The 26721-nt window shown below is 38.3% G+C and overlaps 1 protein-coding gene and 1 pseudogene across 1 annotated transcript in view; one reads left to right on the forward strand and one right to left on the reverse strand.

Annotated features, from left to right (window-relative positions):
* Positions 1-26721, reverse strand: part of LOC109376395 (metabotropic glutamate receptor 7) — a 222467-nt gene that overhangs the window by 128130 nt on the left and 67616 nt on the right. The window lies entirely within an intron of this gene.
* On the forward strand, positions 22428-23246 carry LOC109376396 (60S ribosomal protein L7 pseudogene; annotated as a pseudogene).

Here is a 26721-nt window from a genome sequence, read left to right on the forward strand (position 1 = left end):
CTTCATAGGCTCCAGCTAGGCCCTGTTGGACCCCAATTTACACCCTCTTCTTAATCGCCTGCTTTGTGGGCTTCAAGTTCCTGCATCGATACCAAGGCAACCGTCTTATAGACACGGCTTAGCCAGCTCCCTCAACTGCCTAATGCTTCTGCCTCTCTTGCTGAATCTTGACTGAGTCTTTCCGATTTCAGCTCCACCCACCCCTGCTTGAAACTAGGTCAATTTCACCCTGTTCTGTGTCCCAGAGTTCCACATGCCTCCCCATAGTGCTTATCGCCATTGCTATGTTCCATTTACTTGTGGGATTGCATCAAGAATGGCCCCTTCCCCTACCTGACCACAGCTCTTGAAAGCAAGGGCCATGTCTGTTTCACTCATCATTGTAGCCGTCACTCACTGTATGCATTCAACTGATATTTGTGAGATGTGTAAGCATGGAGCAGATTGGTTCAAAGCCAAGATGGTCTGCTGCATTTTGAAAGAAAGGACAACACAGCATAGGTAGGACAACATAGAAAGGGAAGTTTCTTGGCTAGGCGGTGCTCGCCTTTTCATCCCACATGCCTGCCACACAGTAGGTGCTTAATAAATATGTACATTGGATGACTGGACAAATTGATACCCTAATGTCCATCCCTGAGCTATTTATGCAGCTCTGCTTTACTGCCATCAAGACAAGAATGGCCATGGAGTAGTGATTTGGGGTAAATCATTTTACCTCTGCAAGCCTCGATTCTCTTGTCTGAAAAATGGACATCACCACACCTTCTTTCCAGAACCCATGACTATTAAGAGAGCTAATGGATACAGACAAACACTTATAAAGTCTGATGGGGGGGAGAGTTCTTCCAGCATTTCCCCAGTTCAGAAGGAGAATTGAATAACCCCATCCTACTTTATCTCAGTCCATCTATTGTGTTCTTGTTTTTCTTGGTGAAAAACCCGCCAGGCTTTCAGTGATGTCAAAACATAGCTGTGCTGCCGCAGTTACGCCTATGTCAGCTTTTTCCATTATAAACTCCTATTTTCGAGAGCTCAGTGTGTTAGCGGAGACTCTGTGGTTTCATCATGTCTGTAATTGCTGTGAGCTACCACTTCCCTCCATGTGAAATTTCACTTATTTTCCTGGTCTGAACAGCAACAAAAAACCATGTTGCATTGATCAGTGCTGTTGTATTTCATTTGAGAACACATTTTCAAACTAATTATCAAAAGAGTCCTGTAATGGGATATGGGTAACGAAGACATGTTTAGAATATGCAACAAGCATTTCAGCTCCCTCTTACCCTCAGCCTACAGGACTAACGCAATACACATTTTTCAGGTGCATTCCGCTGGATGCTAATTTCATCTAAAATTCTTTTGGCAAAGTCCAAGTTTGTGTTTAATTAACTAAATGACTTGAGCCATCCAATTCTTGTTGCTACTAATGTATCACAATTAGGGCAAACGGTAGCCATGGAAACTATTGGCCTCATCATAATTCCTAAAACAAGGATGGCTTGCTTTTGAGCCCATCAAATTCACGACTCTCCACAGCGTACATTTATGGTTATTGCTAAATGGGGATTTGGTCACTTTGGAATGTAATGTGTAGCTCCTCATTTCAAAAGAATGTCATTATAGTCTGTCATTTCACTTATGTTTGCCAAGTTCCAGTCATTCCCAGATCTCTCATATTTATGTTCAATTAGGGAGATATTGCAGTCCATAAAAATAGATATGAATTCACTGTGGGGGTGGGGAAACTTCCCTTTTTTCTATGGTATAAAATGGGGAAGATACAAATCTGTGTTGGGCTAAAACTGTGACAACCGTGAAATTAATTATCCACCTCCTCCTCTAAGACGGGTTGTTCGCCCCTACTCCCTTGTGGCAAGAATATTAATTTCAGTAATTTTGCCACCAGGGTTTGCTCCGCTATTGGAAAGAAAACAGAGCTACACTATTGAAATTCTGGACAAGGCTGCTGTAACATAATAGGCAGGGAGATGGATGGAATCTGCTGCTCCTAAATAGAAGTTGCTAAATGGTAGTTTACAATTTGGGTCATTTTAAAGCAACTTCTATACTCTATAACTGGATATAAAAATAAAAAGTAACATGCTACATTCCTCCCCCAACATGTAAGTCATTTCAGAAATAAAGCTACACAAACACACACACACAGCACATTGGTGCTGGCCCCAAGTGTCAGTACACTGCCTCGTATGCTATAAACAAAAACTCAGTGTGTTGCCATTCTACTCATTTCCTGCAGTTCTGTTTCTGGAAATAAACTATGGTTTTAAGTCATAATAATTCACTGAGATAGTCACAGTTACTTACTATTTAATTATCTAAAATCCTGAAACGTAACCTTCTTTTCTCCAAAGGTGTTGTATTTAGCTGAGTTACCAGATGAAATAGAGGACACCTTGTTAAATTTAAATTCTAGATAAACAACAGAAGGTTTTTTAGTAGAAGTATGTCCCAAATTGTACACATCTTATAATAAAAATGATTTAGTTAATCTAAAATTCAAATGTACTGAACACCTTGTATTGTTATTTGCTAAACCTGGCAACCCTAGAAGAAAATTTTTGTAGAGATAATTTTTCTTTTTTTTCAGTCCTGAATCACTATTAATGAGGTTAAAGGTCCCTCTCATTTTCCACTTCTTCATACTAGTAATGAATACTGAGCTCTCCTTAGAGGCCAGGCAAATAAGGGCAGTGGGCAGTGACGCCTGGGTGAAGAATGTCCAATGACTGGTGGGGTCTTTGCGGTCTGGACTCAGTTGGTTGCCATTTCTAGAAGAGGGCAAAGATAGAACCTTAGGAAAAATGGCATTGGGCTGCCGAAATATTTTTACAACAACTTCTTCATTCATCACGGACAACCAAGGCCGTGAAAATGAAGTTAGAATGTAAGATAAAACATTATGAGTACTAAATTATAGTTGACATATAATATTATTCAACTGCAGCTTCAGATGTACAGTGCAGTGGTCAGGCCTCTACACCATCCATGAAGTGGTGTCCCTAACAAGACATGAGTCCATCAGGCTCCCTAAAAAACATTTACAACATTATATTCCCCAAACTGTCTTAATAATAATAATAATAATAAATAAACAAACAAACAAAAAACATTATGAGTATTTACAAAACACAAGGCTTTTCAAACCATTGGTTACAAGGGGGGACTTTCTGATAAGAAGTTGGATCCTTTAAATCTACCTTGAATAAGCCCTTCACACATCAAATGTGCTATAAGGAAGTACATGTTCCATGGGTAGATTAGCTTCCTTGAAAAGAAATCCCTGGGCGACTTCCATGTTTTATTGCTCTTGCTCGGAAGACATAAGGTCAGCATAGCAATGGCAATGATCCTTGCAGGTATGCGTCTTTTACAGTAGGTTTGGAGACCCCTCTCAAATGTTCACTTTGTTCCTAAAATGAACTAACTCCACTAAGTCATGCTGTTTAGTACAGATAGGCCCTTGTTATCTTGCTTTTGGTCTCCATTCAACCTCCTGAGAACACGCAGCTCCTTCTCTGCAAAGGCTGACATTTTTCTGAAATCCATGCATTCCTTCCTTCCTTGTAAGTGGCCACAGGCTGACTCAGAGTCATCCAATTTAGACTTTTATTGACACCTGCCACTTGAGTAATATCCCAGTTCCTCATTTCATCAGTTAAGGCCAATTTAGTCTTCACATTATGCTGATATCCTAAATTGTGAGCAGGATCTGTGTCATCACTAGAGAAGAGAAACTTGTCTTCAAATTACACTTAATTACCTTCATTAAGGACGACAACATTCCGTGACACGTATTTGCAAAGCGGGCAGGCTATAAAAAGCCTAGTGCATCTCACTTCCTGAACCTCCGGACTTCCTTTCGCCCGTGAGCCATCTCTGTCTGTCGTTGGCCAGTCTCTCATTATGGTCAAAGGAAAAACTCCCTGCACCTTTTCGAGTCAAAGCTTATGACCATTTTCTAAAAGTAAATCTTTTTTTGATTCCCTGGACCTGTGATGATAAAGACTTTTACAAAGCTACACTCACTAGAGATTTGAATTCTCCTAAGGGAGGGAAAGGAGGTAATTTCTGCTTGCAGTTTGGTGCCCATGGTCAAGGGAACTGGACCTTCAAGTGCCTTTTCTGCATTATTATCAGGAAGCAGCTGTTGACATGTCCAGCCCACTGTAATTGTTACCCTTCAAGGTATGTTCTCCTAAGTAAGTGAGTGGATTGAACAGTTGCCTGACAGCTTCTGGGAAATAGATGTGGCTTTTTGTTGTCTAGTCATGAAGGGGAATCTAGGGTGCAGTCAAAATAAACTTTTTAAAAGAATGTTCATCCAGACTCCATTCAATAGAGTCTGCTCTTACCCTATTTGTGATATTTGATTGGCTTTTCAGAAGTCACAACTGGCAACAGAAAATAAACCACTTGGGCCTACATTTACTAAAGGAAAACAACAACAACAACAAAATACTAGCCCCTCTCTCCTGCCTTTCTCTAAGTGATCACATTTTCTAAATGTTCCTTTTGACATTTAAGCACACAGTGTTGATTTCTACAGACATTTTTGGCTAGCTAGACCCAGTAGTTTTCTTTTAACAACCACTGAAATGGGACTTCATATACGCTGCCCAGATTCCAAAGGCAAAAGTGCTTTCTAAATATGAACTCATTTCATGATCGTGCGACCCTACTATGTAGACACTGTCATTTCTCCATTTTACAAATGAAGAAACTGAGGCCAGAAAGGTTAAGTAATTTACTCAAAATTACCCCAGCTCCTTCATGCAGACATAGGTTTTGATTCTTGGCTCTAAATAACATGAAAGAATCCAAGTAATAACTATATCATCCAGCAGTTATTATGCACTTTCAGTGTACCTGCCACTGGAACTAAGCATTATCCACTTTTCTCTTCGATAAGGCTGTGCGATAGGCATACCCACCCCTCTCTCCACCTTCTCTCCTTTGCATATGAGGACGCTACGCACAGAGGGGTTAAATAATTTTCCCAGGGTCTAAAGTTTCATCCAGACACAATAGTGCAGGACCAGCACTCTTATAATGGTAATGTTTGGAACCCTGCCCCCACCACACCTCAGCCGGAGTCCTGAGGTGTTCACTACTGGACTGAAATGGTTTGCATTTACTTCAAAGCCAATCTTTATTCTTTAAAGGGGTCAACATTTGGAATTGCTAGTCACAGAGATTCCCCCAAATCTCCTCCACTCTTCTCTGTCTCCAGTAAGATACTGTGTTACTGCTTCCACTCTGTCGTTTTGTTCATATGACCTGGTCAGCCCTGTCCACTGTCTCTCTCAGAGTTGCTTATTATTATTGTTTCTCCTTTTGACATATTTTGTTTTCCTTACTTGCAAGTATTCTTTATATTTTCTTTTCTCTTTTGCTTGCTAAAAGTATTTTTGTCCATGCTGCCAATCTTTTGCTTTATGGTTTCTGGGTTATTGTTTTTCTTAGAAAGTTCTTTGCATTCCAATATTTTTCAAATTTATATTGTAGTCATAGATTTTTTTTTCATTTTAGCTGTTTCATCTATCTATCAGAGCTTCCTTATTTTTGTGCAAGACATGAAGTATAGGTTGAAATATTTTTTCCTTCCCTAATGGACATCCAGCTCGCCCCACATTAAGCCCTGAGCACATCTTTACTTCCTGATTTGCAATGATAGTTTTATTATAAATCAAATTTTCCGATATACATGAGTCTGTTTCTGTACTCTCTATTATGTTCCACTGAGCTATGTATCCAAACTTACAACAAACCACCGCATTTTAATTATGTTAGTTTTGATATATAGCTTGCCATGTGATATGGTAAGTCAGTAGCACTGCTTTTCCATACTTGCCCTTACTATTTATTTTTTCTTCCAGATTACCTTTAGAATCAGTTTGTCTAATTGCATTAAAATTCTTATCAGGCTTACATTGAATCTATATATTAATTTGGAACTGATAATCTTCAAACCCTCCAAAAGCCTATTTCTCAATTCATTAAGGCATCCTTTAAGTTCTTCTCTCTGAAGTCATTAATTATGGCAATAAAACCGAAGTAAACCTATTGCCTTGGGCAAGGTTTCTAAATTAATCAGTGCTTTTAATTAATCAGTAACTTCAGGGTTTTCCATTATTATGATAAAAGATTTTTGAGGTCCTTTCGTATGTCTTACCTACTCCTCAAGAAGTTTAATTATTAATATGTGGGAGAAAGCAGCTATACACATTTGATAAGGAAAGCAAAACATATAGAAAGTAAACATATGGTCCAGTAGCCTGTGAGCTCTAGGTTGTTGTAGCAGGAAAGCTTGGTGGCTGGACTCATGTTTATACAAGGATATACATGTATATGTACAAGGATGCCTGTATAGAGGATGGGGAAATTATCTGGGTGCTGATAAACCTATTGAAAGTATTGAGCAGTGAGTGAAATCACAGAAGTATTACTTTACATATATTTTGTTAGCAATGAGAGATTTAAAGATTCAAGAACAGCCCATGTTAGGTATAAGAAACACATGAACCCGCATAGATTTATATACTTTAAGTATTCTAAGCTATCAAGAAAACTTTGTTTTCTCTGGAAAGTCAAGCATTTAGTGCTGAAAGAGCTATATCCTTTTCATTCTAGAAGCTTCAAAATTTGTGCAAAATGTTGGTAACAATAAAGTCTGTTAGCATAAGATATTGTATTTTCTATTTAGAAAGTAAGCATTTTTTATTTGACTTTAAAGTAAAATATTATCTAAATATGGTATCATTAAAAATTGCACATCAGGACACTTCTACTAACGGCATACTAGGTACTTTAAATCAACCTTTCCACTGAGGACAACTAGAAAAACTGAACAAAACTAAAACTCTATGTTTTCTAGCTAGCTAGCTACCTACCGATCTGTTTCAAGGTACTGAAGAGTTTACAAGGGAGAGAAGGATCATGAAGAGAAGATCCTAAGAAGAAGAAAAAAAAATCAGAGAGAAATAATCCTGGTGTTTTGAGAAGGGTCCCTGTCATCCACTCTTCAATTTTGTTTTTATCAAAAGCCATCTTGGGAAAACCTCCTATACATGCAGGGTTTTGTTTGATAATTCATAGGCCATGAACTAGGAATAAAGACTACTTAAAAACATACCAGCTTTTATAGTGAGCAGCTTAGCCTTGCTTAGAAACAAAAGTCCACCTTCTCTGGAGAAAATATTATCTACTACTTCAAATAACCTGGATGATATCTCCTATACACTATCCAACAGGCATAATTAGGTATTCAAGGTAACAGGATTGAGAAAGAGGCAACAAATTCAGGATTTAGTGCATAGGCTTAATGGCAGATTAGGACAGAGCTCAAGGGAAAACAGATGAATGAGAAGATTGGTCAGAAGAAAATAACCAAACAGAAAACTGTGGAAAACAGGAGATGCATTAAGACATTCTAAGTTACTTAGAGTCTCAGTATAATTTGAAAGAGAATGAGGAAAAAGTAATATTCAAATAGATAATGGCTAAGAATTTCTAAAACTGATGAAAGATAATCAAAGAGAGTGACACAGGATGGATACACACATACAAACTAATGAATCAAAACCACAATGAGATACCATCTCACACCTGTTAGAATTGCTATTATCAACAAGATAAGTAATAACAAGTGTTGGAGAGGTCGTGGAGAAAAAGGCACCCACATACACTACTGCTGGAAATGTAAATTGGCATAGCCACTATGGAAAACAGTATAGAGGTTCCTCAAAAAATTAAGAATAGAATTGCCATACAACCCAGCAATACCTCTTTTGGGTATCTACCCCCAAAAATCTAAAAATATTTATCCATAAATAGTTGGGTATTTATATCCCTATATGTGTATCCCTATGTCCATTGCAACATTATTATTCACAGTGGCCAAGACATGGAAACAGCCAAAGTGTCCTTTGATACATGGTTGGATAAAGAAGATGTGGTACACATACACAATGGGATACTACTCTGCCATAAGATGAAATGCTGACATTTGCAACAACATAGATGGATCTTGAGATTACCATGCTAAGTGAAATAAGTCAGATAGAAACAACTGAGAACCATATGACTTCACTCATATGTGGGATATAAAACTGAAACAAACAGTTGAACAACACAAACAGACAAAGAAACAAAAGCTCATAGACACAGACAACACTTTAGTGGTTATCAGAGGGTTAATGGGATCAAATATATGGTGATGGCCCAGATTCAAGCGGAGGCACAAAGACCTTACTACTTCCAGGACGGGAAGTGTTGATGGCAGTCATCTTTGAAGACTATTTACCACAATGAGCCTTGCAGATACAGTCCACTTTAATAACATAAATGGCCATACCCTGTTTACACATCCCATTAGACTTGTTTTTTGTTTGCATCTTTGTTTTCTGAAAGATGCATCATGTAAAAAAATTTTTCTGGCATTCTAATTAAATTTTCTCCGCTCTAACCCCATCCCCCTTTTTGGGGAGTAAACTTTCGAGTTAGAACATACATACTATAAAGCATACATAACTAAATTGTAGAGCTAGATGAGGTTTTACATCCTAGATGAGGATATGTGTAGAAAGTTATTAACATCCCAGAAGCCTTCCAGTCATGACCTCCTTCCAAAAGTAACCACTGAATTCTACCATGATAAATCAGTTTTTACCTACTTTTCAATTTCTTATAAATGGAACCTTAGAATAGTGCCCCTTTGTGTTTGGCTCCTTTTGCTCAACATCATGTCTGAAGATTCATCTGTGTTGTACAGAGCTTGACTCTTTTGACCTCCTTCAACAGTATACCTATCCTCCATCTCTTTTCTTCCATTTCACCCTTTACTCCTTAGTTACATTAATCGTCTTTAAAAGATGATTCTACAGCTCTTCTAATGGAAACTTATCATCAGCTCTTAGATCTACACTACTTCCAAAATAAAATCTAGATGTATTCCACAATCTACTGTCAATCTATTTTTCAAACCTTATATTACTCAACAACTAGAATATCGAACTGGGTCCCACTTAATCATTAACTTCTATCATATTTTCCTTTACCCTTACTAGAATTCTGGAATAGAGAAATAGACCTCCTCCCAAGGGTCTGTACTTTTTTTGTTTTCTTTGGCACTTTAATTGGTTGGGCTTTCAATTATGTTTTTAAACACTATAATTATACAGTCATCAAACTGGTCAATAAGAGATCTCATAACACAATAAAGTTGAAGTTGTTACTGGCTAAACTGGTAAAAACAAACAAACAAACAAAAAAAACCCTGGAGCTACGAAGTGTTTCTTCCTTGAGATATTATCTCAATTAGAAGCAGGAATTCTCAAAATATAAAACTTGACTGAGATTCCAAAAACACAAACTGATTAGAAACAAGTGATTCCATACAAATCTGATGATTTTTTGTTCTACTGCTTTCAACATCACTAATCATAAGAGAAATACAAATAAAAACCACAATGAGATGTCACCTCACACTGGTTAGAATGGTTACTATCAACTAGACAAATAACAAGTGTTAGAGAGGCTCTGGAGAAAAAGGAACCCTCATACACTGTTGGTGGGAATGTAAATTGGTACAGCCACTATGGAAAACAACATGGAGTTTCCTCAAAAAATTAAGAATAGAATTACCATATGAACCAGCAATCCCTCTCCTGGGTATCTACGCAAAATATCTGAAAACATTTATTTATAAAGATATATGTATCCCGATGTTCACTGCAGCATTACTCATGACGACCAAGACATGGAAACAACCAAAGCATCCTTTGATAGATGACTTGATAAAGAAGGTGTTATATATATATATATATATATATATATATATATATATATATATATATATATATATANTATATATATATATATATATATATATATACACAATAAAATATTATTCAGCCATAAGGAAAGATGAAATAGTGCCATTTGTGACAACATGGATGGATCTTGAGTTATCATGCTAAGCAAAATAAGTCAGACACAGAGTTGAGAGCCATATGATTTCACACCTTTGTGGATTATAAAACTGAAAGCAACAAATGAACAAGACAAAGAAACAAAAACTCACAGACAATAGTTTAGTGGTTACCAGAATGCAAGGAAGGAGGGGGGTGATGGAAGAGGGAAAAGGGGGCCAAATATATACTGATGGAAGGAGAACACACCATGCAATACATAGATGATGCATTATAGAATTGTACACTTGAAACTTATATAATTTTACTAACCAATATCACCCCAATAATTTTTTTTAATTTAAATAAAACTGATGGAAATCTTGGAAGTAGAAAAAAAAAGACATCACTTTCAATGGAGAAAATATATGACAGCTGACTTCTCAACAAAAACAAAAACAATGTAAGTCAAAGACCATAAAATCTCATATTTAAAAGTGGAACTAAATTTCCAAACAAAAACTGAACTGCCCACTGGGTATGATATTGGCAGAAGGGTAACTGAGTTCAGGTCACAGTTCAGAGATTAAGAAGCAATGAAGGGTCAGAAAGAATAAATAAGTAGGTAGATAAAAATGATTCTTAAATCTATTATACAATAATACCGACTTTTGGGATATAAAATGCATGAGCAATAGCATTTAAATAAGGGATTAACAAAATTGTTATTCCAAGACACGAGCATTATCAGAAAAATGGTAAAAGCAATGATTCCTATTAGAATTAGATTCAAGAATCCTTGTTGGGGAAACTACAAACATGTATATAGGTTAAAGCATGAGAGTGCAATGAAAAAAAATATATATGTATATTTGTTTTATATTCCTTTTTGCCTTCCTTTCGATTAATGAAGAATAGCAACCTCAAAGTGAACTAAAAGTAAACGATTGAGCTTACCTGATTAGATTATAAAATAAACCCAACTGTACATTTTAGATATAAGAGCATGGAAAGTTGAAAGGAAAAGGATTAAAAAAAAAAAGATATTCCTCTTGAACTCTTGAAATCCATTTGGGTTGTGGATTCTAGATTCTTACCATCAAAACTGGGCTCTTCAATTTCTGCTGTCACTCTAAACATACTACAGAGTTAGTGACAGGAACAGGGAACCTCTGGGATGCTAGAAATGTTCTGATTGTTAATGTGGGTGCTGGTTACCTGGATATGTTCATTTTGTGAAAATTCATTGAGCCATACCTGTATAATTCAGGCACTTCACATAATGTATCAGCTAGTTAATTTTTTAAATGGTGGTTTTCTATAAGTTAAACAGTGAGTGGTATTATCAGAATTTTTAATATAAAACTAAGTTTTCCCAGACCTTCCCAGGACTTAAGTATGGTGTGCAGGTCAGTTAAAGTATCAAAACGTTAGGTCTTATTGTCAGAAATGGAGGCTTACTATCATTGTCTTCTGAATTAGTTTAGATAATGTCATCATACAATGTTTGTTTAGAAAGGGTCTTAGGAAACGGAGGCCCAGGTCATCTACTTTCCCAGTCACAGGTCATCTGTGTTTTGGAGAATGCTGAAAGATATTCCTCCTTGTTAAAGTAAAATGTAAACATTCTTCAACCTCTAGGGAAAAACAGCAACCCTGTTTGTACATTGGAAAGATATGGACATTTTCCTCTTTCCTTCCCTGCTCTGGGAGAAGTGGTTGCCTTATGTTTATTTTCTGAGTGTCAGGGATGAATAATGTGACATATTTAGAGTGTTCATCAAATGTCCAGTCACCATCTGGGCTAAAATCTAGCTGCCTTCACAAACATTTTGTCAGCTATAATTAAATCTTGTTAAAATACGCCTGACATATGTATGTTATGGTTGGAATGTTTAATGCATAGCCTATGCCTTGTCTTGGTGGAGAACAATGCAGGCATATTTTCATTGATAAAATAAACCAGACGCTTCTAACTAAACCTTTACTATCTAAGCAAAATCTCGTTAATCTGGTAGTCAGTGATTTTAATCCACGCTTATTCAGACTAAATGAAATAAGCAGAATTTAACTTAGCTGATGAAAACTATTTCCTAGGCAAATTGAAAGATTGTTTTTAAGGTTTTTACATCATATAAATATGTTAAAAAAGACACCAATTATATATTCATGTGGCTGATAATTATATGTTCATATTATCTGTTCATTAAAGCAGCTCATTAATTTACTCTGAAAGAGTAATTGGTTCAAGTTACTGTGCATATTTGAAAGAAATAAAATTCTGCTTCCTTAAAGATAAGCAATGGATCTGTCACTGAATCTAATTGGTCCTCTCCACAAACTAATTCAAATTCACAGTTTTACTGAAGTTGTCTTTAAGAATTCTTCCATGGTGCCTAAATAAATTACTTTCTCTCTTGTAAATCTAAGTATTCACAGATATTAACAAATCTGAATGGCTATTTCCCAAATCTTTAGTAGTCATCCATCCCAAATCCTTTCTAACCTTCAATTTGATTCAGCTGTTATGAGTCTTCAGCTGCCATACCTTCTCCAAGATGCCAAAAACATGTATACACATTTTAAGCAATGTTATCTATGCATTACTTTTCAAAGTTGAATTCAATTACGGTAGCAATGTGTAGTATGACATTGGCTCAAAAGATGGCATTAAGCAAATGAGTGCTAGCGTCACCAAGCAACAGGCAGGACAGTCAAAGAATATGACAGAGGTACGGTTGTTGTTTGAGGAGCGCAAGACCATTTGGAAGTGGTATTTGGAATTTGAGAATGTTGTGGAAGTGCAATGACAACGGAGGTGTGAGTATGCAACAGAACCTCCAACACGCCTAACAATTGCATGCATTTGTGATAAGTTTGAGATGCAGGGTACTGTGTGTGATGTGCACAAGGGAAGATCCTGGAGGCTCCGCACAGCAGCAAGTCCTGCTTCTTCTGCTATGGTGTTGAGACAGTTTACACGCTCGCCACAGAAGTCTACCAAACAGTGTTAGCTGTAATCAGAAGTGTCTGGACGCTGATGGTAACCACTTTGAGCACTTCTTGTAATTGCAGAAGTCAAACGTGATTTGTATTTATCTTTTGTTATCGTTATATATTACAATTTTAATATAGTTTTTTTCTTTCTTAAATGTGTATACATCTTTTTGGCACCCTCTGTATATTGCATTTCCCCCTGAAGTCAGAGTTTAGTTTTTCCATAATCCTCTTGAACTTGGTTGCTCACTCTAAATGCAGACCTACCCTGATGTTAACAGTTCTGGGGTTTTCAACCCGGAGTCCCCTTCTCAAAAGCTAGGGTTCCTCTTTGACTTCTGCACATCTAAGGTCAGAGCCTGGTGTATGACATGCATATTGTCTAATGGTTTTAAAGAGTTCATAAATATTATCTCAATTTAGGGGCCCAGCCAAGTGGCTCAGTTGGTTAAGAGCATGAGCTCTGAGCAACAGGGTCACCGGTTCGATTCCCACATGGGCCAGTGAGCTGTGCCTGAGCTGAGCTGCCACTGAGCTGCCAACAGGTAGCAGGATGGCTCAGCTGGTGAGAGCACGTGCTCCTAACAACAAGGTTTCTGGTTTGACTCCCGCATGATGGGCTATGCCCAACCACAATTAATATTGAACACAGCACCTTGAGCTGAGCAGCCACAAGCTGCCAACGGGTGGCCAGATGGCGACTGGACCTGCAGCTGAGCTAGCTGCGCCCTCCACAATTAAGATTGAAGGACAAGAACTTGGCTGTTTTCCTTCCCCAATTCCTCAATAAAATCTTTGAAAAAAAATTTTTCTTAATTTAATTCTGAAAATACACCAAGGAAGTAGCTACTATCATTTGCATGCCCATTTTACAGATGAAGAAATGAGACACAGAGAGGTTAAAGACATCTAAGTATCGGGCTAGTATTAGGGACTTTGAAGTCTGGCTCTGGACTCCAGGCTCCTTACTGCTAAGCCAGTCTCTAACCATTCTACCAATAATACTACCACAGTATTATTAATACTATGAACATAGATTTACAATCCAAGACTTTCAGAAGGGTATAAGAAAACTTCTAGCAAAGCCATACAGATAAAAGAATGAGTTTATGAGAGGTCAAGGAACTTCAAGGTAACAAAATTAAGATTAAAATTATAGGCTATTGCCTTTTAGTCCGAAGCTCTTCCAACAATATTCTTCATGAGAATTGTGAATTTCTTTAAACAATTGTCCATATCTATTTATTGATTGATGTGTAATTTTGTACCATCAAGCTGTGAATTAACTTCAAAGTCCCACATCTCTAGACTCATCTTCTCTTTGCAAGACTAGATGCACAGAGCTATGTTTTCCTACCTTTAATGAGCATATGCAGGTCACCTGAAGATCATGTTAGAATACAGACTCTGATTCAGGAGTTGAGGGGTCAGGCCTAAGATGCTGCATTTCTACAATGCTCCCATAAGGTGACAATACTTCCAGCCTAGAAGTCCAACTTTAGGAGCAAGCATGCAGCTGTTCTAGGTCTTTGGGTTCCATTTTCCATTTCCAGACATGGGGGGGTTGGCCGCAAGCATCACAAAGACCCTTCTAGCTCTAGTGCGTCTATGACAATTACACTTGTTTCTCTCTGGCCTTTTCCTCTAATTTCTTTATTTTCTTGACTTGCTTTCCAACTTGTGAAGTGTGATTGCAATAGTGCTAGGGCTAAGAAAGGCCTTCCAAATGGACCAGTCTCCCAATCCTGGCTTTGCAACTTTGTAACTCCCCACTAAGGCTCAGTTTCCTTTTCTGTAAAATGTAAACAAGCCCTTTACCACACAAGGTGTTTGAAAGGATGGCCAAAAATGGTGTCTATATTTTGGCTTAGTGTAGACAGCCCGCAGACATTAGTTTCTATTCCCTCTCCACCACCACTACTCTTAAAAATAAGTTCCAGTTTCAATCACATCACTTGCCTTCTCAAAAACTGTCTAGTGTTTTCCTGAAGCCAATCACACCCATTAGCATTATCTGGGGCTCTGTAGAGTTTTCTCTCACTACTATACCTAAAAATAAGATGCTTCTCAATCCTCAAGTCAATAATAGGGGGTCAGAACATGAAAAGCCACCTTAAAGAGAGAGCGGCCCAAGCCAAGAAAATTAAGGTCAGAAGACCTAAAGGACGAATGTGGGAATCAGAGATGGGGTTGGTTTACCAGGGAAACTTAGACAAAGCATCGTGGAAAAGCCAGGTGCTGATTTGTCTGGTTCTCCTGAAAAAAGCATCCTGACTGAGGAGAAAAAGGGTTACTAGGTGAATTCACCTGAAGCCCTAAACCATTCATCCATCTGACTCCAACATTATTTGCCTGACCATGGGAGAAAAAGCACACCAGGTATGCTGAACTGGATATGCTGGTTCCAGTGATGGGTTTTGTTTTGTTTTGTTTTGTTTTTTTCTCAATTTTTTTTTTAAACTGGGCCATCCTGCCACATGTTGGCAGCTCAGCAGCTGCTCAGCTTGGGCTAGGCATCGAACCGTTGTTGCTCAGAGCTCACACTCTTGAGCGAGCTCTTAACCAACTGAGCCACTCGGTCGGCCCCAGTGATGGTTTTCTGAACATTGCAAATGAATGCTCTGCTATTCCATTTTTTAGACATTGGTCTCCCGAGCTTGTCTAATTTAAGCAGGTCTGTTATATCGGTGTTAACTGAACCAGATGGTCACAGAGTTCACATGCATAGCAAATGCAATTTCATCCAGTGATGAGTCCTACAGACCTGACTAAGTAGAACATGTGATCTGCAGTGACCTGGGAGACAATGACCAAGTAAGAAGGAGAGCCACTTTCCATAGAATAGTCGTGGAGGGCTTCTCTGAGGAGGTGACTTTTGTGCTCAGACCAGAGGTGTGAAAGGTGCTGAAGAAAGAGGGTTCTGTACTAATCAGGAGGTCATATAGAAGTGCAATAGCAACTGAGCATCGTGTGTTCCACGAATAGAAAGGGAAGCTTGGGGAGAGGGCAATACACTGGGTAACTGGTAGGAAGAGGCAGGGACCATACCAAGTGCGTCCTTGTAGTCTTTTAATTTCTAGACTTCCCACACCGAATAGTGGGTGTAATGGGAAGCTATTAGAAAGTTTTAATTGGATAAAAACATAGTTCTTGACATTAAAAAATAAATCACTTTCACTCTTGTGGAGAAGAAAGGGTCAGAGTAAGGATGCAAGTGGAGAACCCAGTCCAGAGGCTGTCATGGTAGCCAGGAAGGATGGGGTTTGGACGCAGATGGTAGCAGTGGGAACTAGAAGAGCAGCCAGATTCCAGATACAGTTTAGAGGGAGGACTTGATCAGAGGCCATCTCCTCTTCCCTAAAGGGTTTCCTGCACCCCCATTTTCCTTCCTACTTCCCTGTTTCCCCCTCACCACACATTGCTCATTCATCCGTGCATCCTAGGTCACTGCTCTCACTCTCACCCTTCTCCACCAAATTCTATTCCCCATGATACAATAAAGCAACAGTTTTCTCTAATGATTATTAGTCACTATTAGTCAGGCAGTGTTCCAAAGAATTTAAGTGGATTAATCATTTAATCCTCACAATAATCCAAGATGATAAGTACTGTTAACATCTCTACTTCATAGATGAGGGAAATGAGGCTCAGCAAACAACGTACACAGGTTTGGAATGTTCATGAACATTTGTAGAATTAAACTGAATATGACCCATGAGTCCTTTCTACAGGTTCTCTAAGATTGCTTCGCATACAAATGCTAGCTAAATATTTGAGTGTTGACAGTTCTCCATTGGCTCAGCTATGTCTAGGGAAAAAATACTATTATCATACATTAAATACCTTTCTAATGAGATACATTTTATAGTTTCTCAAATCAGAATGGTCCAAGACAAGTTTTAGCTAACCATATCCTTTTGGTTATAATCTTCCATTCCAATGAACTGTGTGATGACTACAGGAAAATCCAAAAAAGAAAACCAAAAATCTTTTACCTTTAAGGACATGTGGCCCTGGCATTAGCTGGAGGCTGTGGAAGACTAACATTTAGATTGCTACAGGGACAACACAATAGGCCAGATGTAATGACCTGAATCATGAAAATAAGAAACAAAATCCTGAGATGCTTCTTGTACATCGTCCACTTTGATGCCTTAGCAACAGCTGACTCGCATTTTTCTGTTGCTTCTTTTTGTTAGGCCAATTACCCACTGAAAACTAAAACTTCCCCTCAAACACATAGCCAGTCATGTACTTTTTAGTTGTAATTTCATGGCCATTGCCGTGCATTTTAATAGAAATTATGACATAAATAAAAATGCCTTATGACATTGCAGAGATTAAAAACTGCAATCTGGTTGTTTCATCTGCAGGGTAATTGCTTCAAATTGCTTCATTGGAGTAGGCTGAAAGCAATGTCAGCAGGGTTGCTGGAAATGTCGACTAATGGACTGTTGTGTCACCTTGTGTTGTGGGGGGGAGGGTGTCCAAATGACTTTGTAAAGCATCACTATTATGGCTAATTCTCTATTCAGTAGACAATTCATGAGAGATTTTGCACATTTTTAAAGAAGTGATTCTTTGAGATAACTGTGTCACCACTAGCGATCAGAATCCTATGCTATTTAGACTTAAAATACAAGCAAGTTTTAGCCTAAGGCAGTTAGCCAAGAATTCTTTCATGTGCCTTACATTCAATAAGACAGCTGCTCACCTGTACTTGCTGAATGACCACCCCTTTTTCCAAAAAGTTAAAACATGAACATCAAGCATAGGACAGCAATAGCTGAGTCTGCTTTATTTAAGTAAAGCCTGGTCAACCAAGAGTCAGTGTCAAAGGGCTGGGAGGCTATTTGGCGTGAATACCAGGAATACGCACAGTAGCTCTATTCCAAACTTAACTCCTTGCTGGTATTACTTGTTTTAGTTTTCCTTGTTTAAGGGAGTCGTTCTCCAAGTGGATTCCCCAGATTGGCTGGTTTCACCTTAAATTCACTAACTGCTAGTGGGCCCCTGATATTACCTACCATCAGACTACATGGCCAGCCCTGAGTTCCAACTCTTTAGGTGACTGTATAATACATTGTCCCCTTTCCTTAAAACCTTGACGCCTCCACCCCTGGCCTGCATTTGATGACTTTGTTTTCTATTTGCACAAACAGAAGCCATCAGGAAGAAATTTCCACCAGCTTCCAACTCCACATTTCCCCACCTACCTAGCCCTGTGCCCAAGCACTCTGCTTTCCTCCTGATGACAGACATGAGCTGTCCTCCCTCAGTGCAATCAACTGCTCCACCAGGCTCTCCAGCTCACGAACTTCCAGCAAGCTCCGCCCCCCACCCTGCGTCATCAATTTCTCCCTGCCCACTAGACCCTCCCCATCTACATACACATGTGCTATTATTTGTCCCAACATTACATTTCATTTACTGACCCCACTTCCCTCACCAGCTAAAATGCCATTCCCCTGCTTCTCTGTAGCTTGGGGAATCTAGATCATTGCTAGCCAAGATACGATAGTGTGCTACTAACTTAGGGATTTTTGCTTCTTACGTACAAGCTGCATCTTTGAACTGTGTAAATGAACGTTCTCATTTTTGCCACTTGGAGAAGTGGTACGAGGGTCGTGTGGAGAGGTAGAGAGTTATATGTGATTCTGAGCTCTGTGAGTCTGTTGAAATGCTGTCATATGACAGCAGTCCTCAATTATCCACTCCTCCAGCTTTCCCTGTGAAATATAGCTATTAACTTAGGTTAAAAGTTATCATTAGCGTAAGTGCATGAGATTATACTTGGGGCCAATAGTTTTAGTTTCAGGGAAATAAAAGAGCGTATATATGCTTAGAGGGTGCCAAAAAATTTATATACATTTTAAGAAAGGAAAAAAACTACTAAAAGTGTAGTACTCAATATATACCGATAACAATACAAGTCACGTTTGACTTCTGCAGTTACAGGAGGTGCTCAAAGTGGTTACCATCAGCTTAATTTTGATATAGTTTTTTTCCTTCCTTAAAATGTGTATACTTTTTTTTTTTTTGGTGGCACCCTCCATAACATGCTTCTGTGTTTTTCAAGGAAAAGTAATTTGACCTCAGGCAGTGGGCAATCAGCGTTTTTTGCTGTTTTCGTCTCCTTTACGCTCAACTTTACATTCTTTACATACTTGACACTTTTACATTCTTTAAACTTATTGAGGCCTCTAAGGCGGTTTCATTTGTGGGTCGTAACTATCAATATTTACCATGTTGGAAATTTAAACGGAGCCATTTTCACAATGCTTATATAATGATTCATGTGAGGAGAACAAGGATGTAAACATCGCATGTTAATAGCATCTTAGTAACAGTATAAAGTTAGTTCTGGCCTTGCAGACCCCCTGAGAGCTGTCCTAAAATAAAGTGTCAGTTTGTTCCGAAATATGAAAGAGCATAATGACGGATTCCACTTGGAGAGTGAAATTTATTTTCCTTGGTTTATAATACCTAAATCTGAAAAGCTATAAAATGTGTTAATATTAGTAAAGCTTCCTCCATTTTGATGGGCCTATTTTCTTCATTTACGGGTGAATGCCTTCAGCTGCGATATGAAGAATTAATCTTTTTTTTTTCTGTGTAATCTGCCTCGATAACAAAGATTTCATTTTACCAGAAAACCTTCTGTATTTGTGTTTTTACTATGCCCTTGATTATTAAGAAAACAAGCAAAGTTTCCTCACTTATAATAAACCTAAAATTTTTTACAGTTGTATAACCTTGTATGCTTATTCTTGTGTTTCATTGTCACATCTTAAGAGTGCAAATCATCCCTGGTAATAAAAGAAAAAGAAAAAGCTCTCCTCAAATGAGATTCTTTATGTAGGAAACTATTAAAACTTTCAGGATATCTTTTACACTTAAAACTATCCTTGAGATTTCATAGAGGGCACATGGTAACACAAAGATTTGTTCTTTCACCTTATAAAAAGAGAGGAAGTAGAAGTAATTAGGTTCATTTGTTATGTTACTGCTTAGGGGTTGCATGGGGAAAGTCATTTTAGAAGAGTTGTTGAGCCTTCTCACGATTACATGTGTATAGATAGGGTAAATGTTATTAATATAAATATTCAGAGATTATATGAGCTGTGTCAGCGTCCTCCCTGCCCATGTGTTTCTATTTCTCTGGGTCCTGGTGATGCTTCCTCCGATGATAGTAGCCAATAACAGTAACAGTAGAGGTGTTGGCCAATATGGCCCGCTGCTTGCTTCTATTGAAAAGTTTCTATTCTAGGTGTTTTATTGAAATGTAGCCCATTTGTTTACGTATTATCTAAGGTTGTGTTTGCACAATAACAGAGTCTTGTAGCTGTGACAGAGGCCTTATAGCCTATCAGCCTAAAGATTTACTAATTGACCTACAGAAAAAGTTTGCCCATATCTGGTATAGTGTTATCATCCATAAATTCAGTTATTATTTAAACTGCTTCCTTGGCCACCACCTCATACCTTCTGTTTAAATCTAGTGTTTCTTAGGATAATGGATTTAAATTAGGGGCACACATCAGCCTTACCTATGGCATCTTATTAAAATGCAGCTATCTGGGGCCTATGCCAGACTTAATTTCATGACTTGTCCTTCTTGCCATATTCTTGCTATAGCATTGGTAGCCAATGTACACTATGTCTCAGTATTATCTGTTGTCTATCAATATTTTTCCTCTGTAAATTGTTTTCATTTTGTTTTTATTAATGATATGTAGCATGCCCTTACTTCTTTGAAAGTATCCTTAATCATTATTCTCAGAGACATTTGTCTAAAACATTTTTTGGATTGGCTTTGTTATCTTGTTTTGCATGCTACAGAAACAACTAGATTTCATTGTGAGTTACACTGTTCTTGAACTGAGCTCCATTCAGACCTTTCACATTTGAAAATGGCCAGTAATAAATTAATGACAGCCATCATGAGCTTCTTTGTTTTCATCGGACTCTTCCCTGAAGGCTTTGCAATCAGCTACTGACTCTCAGAGCCCCAAGGAAAAGGATTGTATTAGACTTGGATGGGATCATTTGGACAACTTCCAGACCATACCAGCGTTCCCAGAACTCTTTTTAATCAAAAAAGCAGGCGGCTTCATGAGATTGCTACCCATGAGTCCAAATGGAACAAAGATTAATTATCTAGGACTGAATGAACTAATGAGGGGAATTTTATTGTTATTTGTTTGCAATATTGCGGATGTTGGCCTAATGTCCTATTGTTTGAATAGATAAGGGGTTCCTTTTCTTTCTTCTTAAGCTATCTGTAACTCAACAATTTGGTAGGCTCGGCTTTTGTAAACTGAAATAAAACATTTGGAATGATACCTGCTTTTCACTTTTTCACTGGCTCTCCTAACCCCCAATTCAAAAACTCATATTGAATTTCCTTAGTTTACATGACTCTCTAGTTGTTGGCATAGATTCAGTAAGAGCCTGTTCCCCCCACCATTTTTTTAACCAAAATATAATAGGAAATATTGGTTATGTAACCAAAGCCTTGCCTATTATATCATACTTGAGGATGATGTTCACTTAATCAGGCATGGCAATCCACATTTAAAGAAGCTTGATTTTACAGAGCAGCCCCCCCCAAACTGGCCTGGTATCTGGCTTAATGGGGTCCCAGGTGGTAAGGAATGCCACTTTCTGGCAGAGAAAACATATTTGAACAATTTGGAAAACTTGAGAAGAGAGAAACTTACCCAAATTTATAGATACTGTAGGGGAAATGTGATAGTTTTTGGACTTGGTCTCCTAGCCTCCGAATCGCAAATGATAAAGCCTTTGAAAGTCCAATCTGGGATACTTATGAAAATTTCTAGCAATGGAAACTTAAGCTTTCCTAGATAGTAAATTAATACCTTTTGCACCTAAGTAAACAACCAGGCCAACCCTACTGAGTGAGACCAGTCTTATTTTATAGTCAAAAATAATCTTTTCTTTTTGAGATTACTTTTGGTCAAAGGAAGGGAAGACTTGAAGAAAATTGGGACTATACAAAGTGATTGGGGCGCCTCCAGTAGAAAACTATGCATTTTTTAGAGCAACAATTTCTAGACGACCTGGTCTCGTCTTTCAACACCTTCAAACTATTTTCCACTCAGAAATTTAACTCATTGTAATTCAAAATAGCTCTTGTCTTTAGTCAAACAGAGAAAGTATGTCCCCTATGTCCAGAAGTCTAATTGCCCACCCCATGGAAAAAGCCACATTTGTGTCTACTTGCATATTCATTTCAACTTTTCTTTAGTCCATATAAATTTGTGTTTGATTTATTCTTTGAATTGGTAATAATATCTGCCTGGTGCCCTCATTAACTGTGTTATGAGTTATATAATAAATGTGTGCATTAACTTTTAAAACTTACTTGCAGAATAATATATAATGGTGAGGGGAAAACAAAAAATCCTATCATCCATGAACTCTAAAGGAGGGAGATAAACAATTAATAAAATAAATGCATAAGTCGCTCTTTTTCTGGATGGAACCATGGAGGGTGCAGAAGAGAAGAAGAAGGCTCCCGCTGTGCCAGAAACCCTTAAGAAAAAGCGAAGGAATTTTGCAGAGCTGAAGATCAAGCGCTTGAGAAAGAAGTTTGCCCAAAAGATGCTTCGAAAGGCAAGAAGAAGCTTATCTATGAAAAAGCTAAGCACTATCACAAAGAATATAGGCAGATGTACACGACCGAGATTCGAATGGCTAAGATGGCGAGAAAAGCTGGCAACTTCTATGTACCTGCGGAACCCAAGTTGGCATTTGTCATCAGGATCCGAGGCATCAATGGTGTGAGCCCAAAAGTCCGAAAGATGCTGCAGCTTCTTCGCCTTCGCCAGATCTTCAATGGCACCCTTGTCAAGCTCAACAAGGCTTCCATTAACATGCTGAGGATTGTGGAGCCATACATTGCATGGGGGTACCCAAACCTGAAATCAGTAAATGAATTGATCTACAAGCGTGGTTATGGCAAAATCAACAAAAAGCGAATTGCCCTGACAGATAACACATTAAATGAGCGATCTCTTGGTAAATACGGCATCATCTGCATGGAGGATTTGATTCATGAGATCTATACTGTTGGAAAATGCTTCAAAGAAGCAAACAACTTCCTGTGGCCCTTCAAATTGTCTTCTCCACAAGGTGGAATGAAGAAGACCACCCACTTTGTGGAGGGGGGAGACGCTGGCAACAGGGAAGACCAGATCAACAGGCTTATTAGGAGGATGAACTAAGGTATCTACCATGGGTATTTTTGTAATCTGGTCAGTTAATAAAATAAACAGCCACTGTTTTCAAATTGAAAAATAAAAAAAATAAGTGCATAAGTCAATTGTGGCAGTGGGCCCTAGACAAAAGCTTTCCCGGACCATGTGTCCTCTAAGGATTCCTCGCTGTAGCAGGGAGCTTCAGGCGAAGACATTCCTAGACTGCATGGCCATTAAGACTTCCGCGTTTAATATTTCCAAATTCCTACCTCACCCAGGGGCCAGTCAGGAACTGGCACAATGGACACATGTCCTAATAATAAATCTTAGCTGCCAACCTGGAAACCTCAGGGTATATAGCCCTGAGTTCTGCCCGGGGTCAGGGCTCAACCTCTGGATGTAAATCTGCTAAGCCGGTGCAGGCATCAATAAACGTTGCTTCCCGAGCCTTGGTGTCCTGTCTCTCTGTCTGAGTGTCCCGCAACAATACAGAGCATTTGAAGGTGACAGTGCTATGAGAGAAATACAAGATGCCATCTGTAGGAACTACTCTTCTGAAAATTAATCTCATACAACTTTCCTCTAGAAGGACATATCTTGGAATTCTAGTGTTATTTCTGGTCAGAAGTCTTGACTTCTGCGACATATATTATAAAATAGTAGAAATTTGGGGGCTGGGGTCACTTAGAAAAAGAAACAAGCAGAAACAACCATTTCCAATGAGTGACATACCATGTCAAACAATGATAACCTTCCTTTCCCTAAGTTACAAAAGGCAGACTCAGATAAGTAGACTAGAGTTTTGATTTGACAGATTTTTTTTCATTAAATAAAGCAAAGGTTTGCCCTTGACCGTGTGTATGTCCACATCTTTGGGAAAGATATCTCTGCTCTTATGTACTAGTTGTAAGTAGACAAGTTGATTAAAAGGCACATTTCAGGGCATGAATGCAATATTCAATGGTGGTTCTAACTAGACAGAATTTCTTTCTGAAGTACAGTCTGCATCACAGATTTGTAGGAAATCAGATGGTTACAATTTTATATCTGATTTCCCAATACAAGGAGTTCACAGGATAGCCCCCTTTTGACAATAGGTTTTTTTTCTTATCAGAGTAACATACAATTTTAATAGCTTAACTTACTAACTCAAACCCAAATGCCAGCAAGCCCTGGAAAGAGAGGAGGTGGCTAGAATAATTACTCATAGGAGGTAGCGATGGCAAAGTACCCTGATTTCTACCAGAAACATCAAAGCACAAAACTTGCAAGCTTCAAAGATTTCCACATCGACTACCACCCTACCTTAGAGAATTCTAACTTACAAAAAAAGTAATTTCTTCTGAAATAAATTTCTTTATTACGAAACAGTAGCAGGCAAATTAACTACAATTGCATCTTCATAAAACATTCTATTCTAAGAGCTAAAATCTCAGGAAATCAATGGAAGGCTAATTATACATGAGTCGCCCCTGATGCTGAAAGCGGGGACGCAGGGGACAGTGCTAGAGAGACGTGAATTGTTACCTCTGTGAGATAGCATCTCTCCTTCGGGTGGTAGGCATATGAATCTGTAAGTAATTAGAGGAAGAAACATTCTGACTTTCAGGTCTTTTTTTTTTTTCATTTCTTCTGTAGATGATAATCAGAGTGATAGATACTGAATGAGCATGAAGAATAAAATATGACAAAACAGAAAACAATGGTGTTAAATTTTGGTGTTCATTGTGTATCATTTCTTTCACAGTGTATTAAGCCTCATTCACACTGTGCCACCTGATTCAAGGGGGGAGGGGGAGAGGTGGTTATTCAGAAGCGTGGAATGTTTCTAGTTCCCCTGCATGTTATTGTGTGAAATTCCACTCTCGAGGCATCAAAAGCAGGACTGCTTATAAACATTATCCCCTTATAGACTTGCTCTCCCTTTATCTTCTTTTCCAAAGATAAGTGTTGAACAAACAGAATGATCTTTTTCCTGCTAACATGTGTCCTCTGATTAGCCTCCCTGAAGAGATGTGTGTTGTTGACCCTGCTGGTTGGTTGCCTACCTAACATGTTGCTCCTATTACCAGCATGGCGTATAGTGTCTTCACTTTGTCATCTGCCCCACCTCAGCTGCTGAGATGCATACTAATTAGTCTCACCCAAACAACATGGGGCGTTACCCGGGCAGCCACTGTTGGTCCAGGGATGACACTCATTCTAATTTGGCTCAATGAAACTGAAACTGACTGGGGACGAGGGTCTCTCTTTTCTCTACTGGAAAGAAACAAGGAAACGCATGGCCCCAGATGCTGTTGGTGGCATCATGGTGGCATGAGTGCAGACAGCAGAATAGAGACACAGGAAGCCTAAAGCCCAGCCAGCTGTGACTTCGTGAGCACACATCTCCTTGGATTTCAAGCCACCTTGAGACAGGTTTCTGTGCTTTGCAGCCCAACACATTTTAATTAAATACAAGTTTTAATATACCTCTTTTTCCAAGAATTGAACTTCAGCAAGTTATGTCAAGTAACTAGATCCCTAAATGAAGAGTGTTATCATCTCCAACCTTCTATTTTTGCATTTATTCACTCAACAAGTATTCATTGAACACCTGTAGTTTGTCAAACGCTTTTCTACACAAAGCCAGACACAGCCCAGGCTCTCCCTAACTTATAATCTAATAGAGATGTTCTCGGGCTTGTGGGTACAAAAGGCCCCCTGCAGTCTAGGGAAGCCTGTAACCTCTTCTCAGAATAGTGTTTATAGTGCATAGGATAAGACACATAGGCTTTCAAAGGAAGCCAGATGTTAAAATACAGTTATCCAAATGCTTTAAAAAATCGTGACATTGTGTGTGTGCACACACACACACATACACACACACACAGAGTTATTACCTTGGCAGCCACTATTGGTCTAGGAATAACATTAATTCTAATTTAGCTTGATGAAACTGAAGGAAGAATGTATTTCCTGTGATTGGGGATGATATGAGCAAATTGTAATATATATATATACACACACACACACACACACACACACACACACACATAAATGTGTATATATACACACACATATTTAAACACACATATACATATATACACACCGGGGGTACCAAAAAATGTATACAAGTGGTCACTTTGGTCAACGTTGTTCAAGCAGTAGTTCGCCATAATCAGAAGTGTCTGGACGCTGATGGTAACCACTCTGAGTGCCTTTTGTAACTGCAGAAGTCAAGTGTGACTTGTATTCATCTTTTGTTATCTGTATATATAGAGTATTACAATTTTAATACAGTTTTTTTCTTTCTTAAAATGTGTATATTTTTGGCACCCTATATATATATATATACATATATATAGATATATATGTGTATATATATACTTATATGTGTGTATATATATATACACTTATATGTATATACTATATTAATGCCTGAAATAAAATCAAGGCAGTGAGATTAATAGCCAGCATAATTTAGAAGTAATGATGATCATAAATAACATTTTGAGGTAGCTGTAACAAGTATAATATGATTTGAATATGTGATTTGTCTTAACCTGTGCAAAGACCCTGTGGCAGGA

Source organism: Hipposideros armiger, unplaced genomic scaffold, assembly GCF_001890085.2.
Source record: "Hipposideros armiger isolate ML-2016 unplaced genomic scaffold, ASM189008v1 scaffold_1118, whole genome shotgun sequence".
Lineage (NCBI taxonomy): Eukaryota > Metazoa > Chordata > Mammalia > Chiroptera > Hipposideridae > Hipposideros > Hipposideros armiger.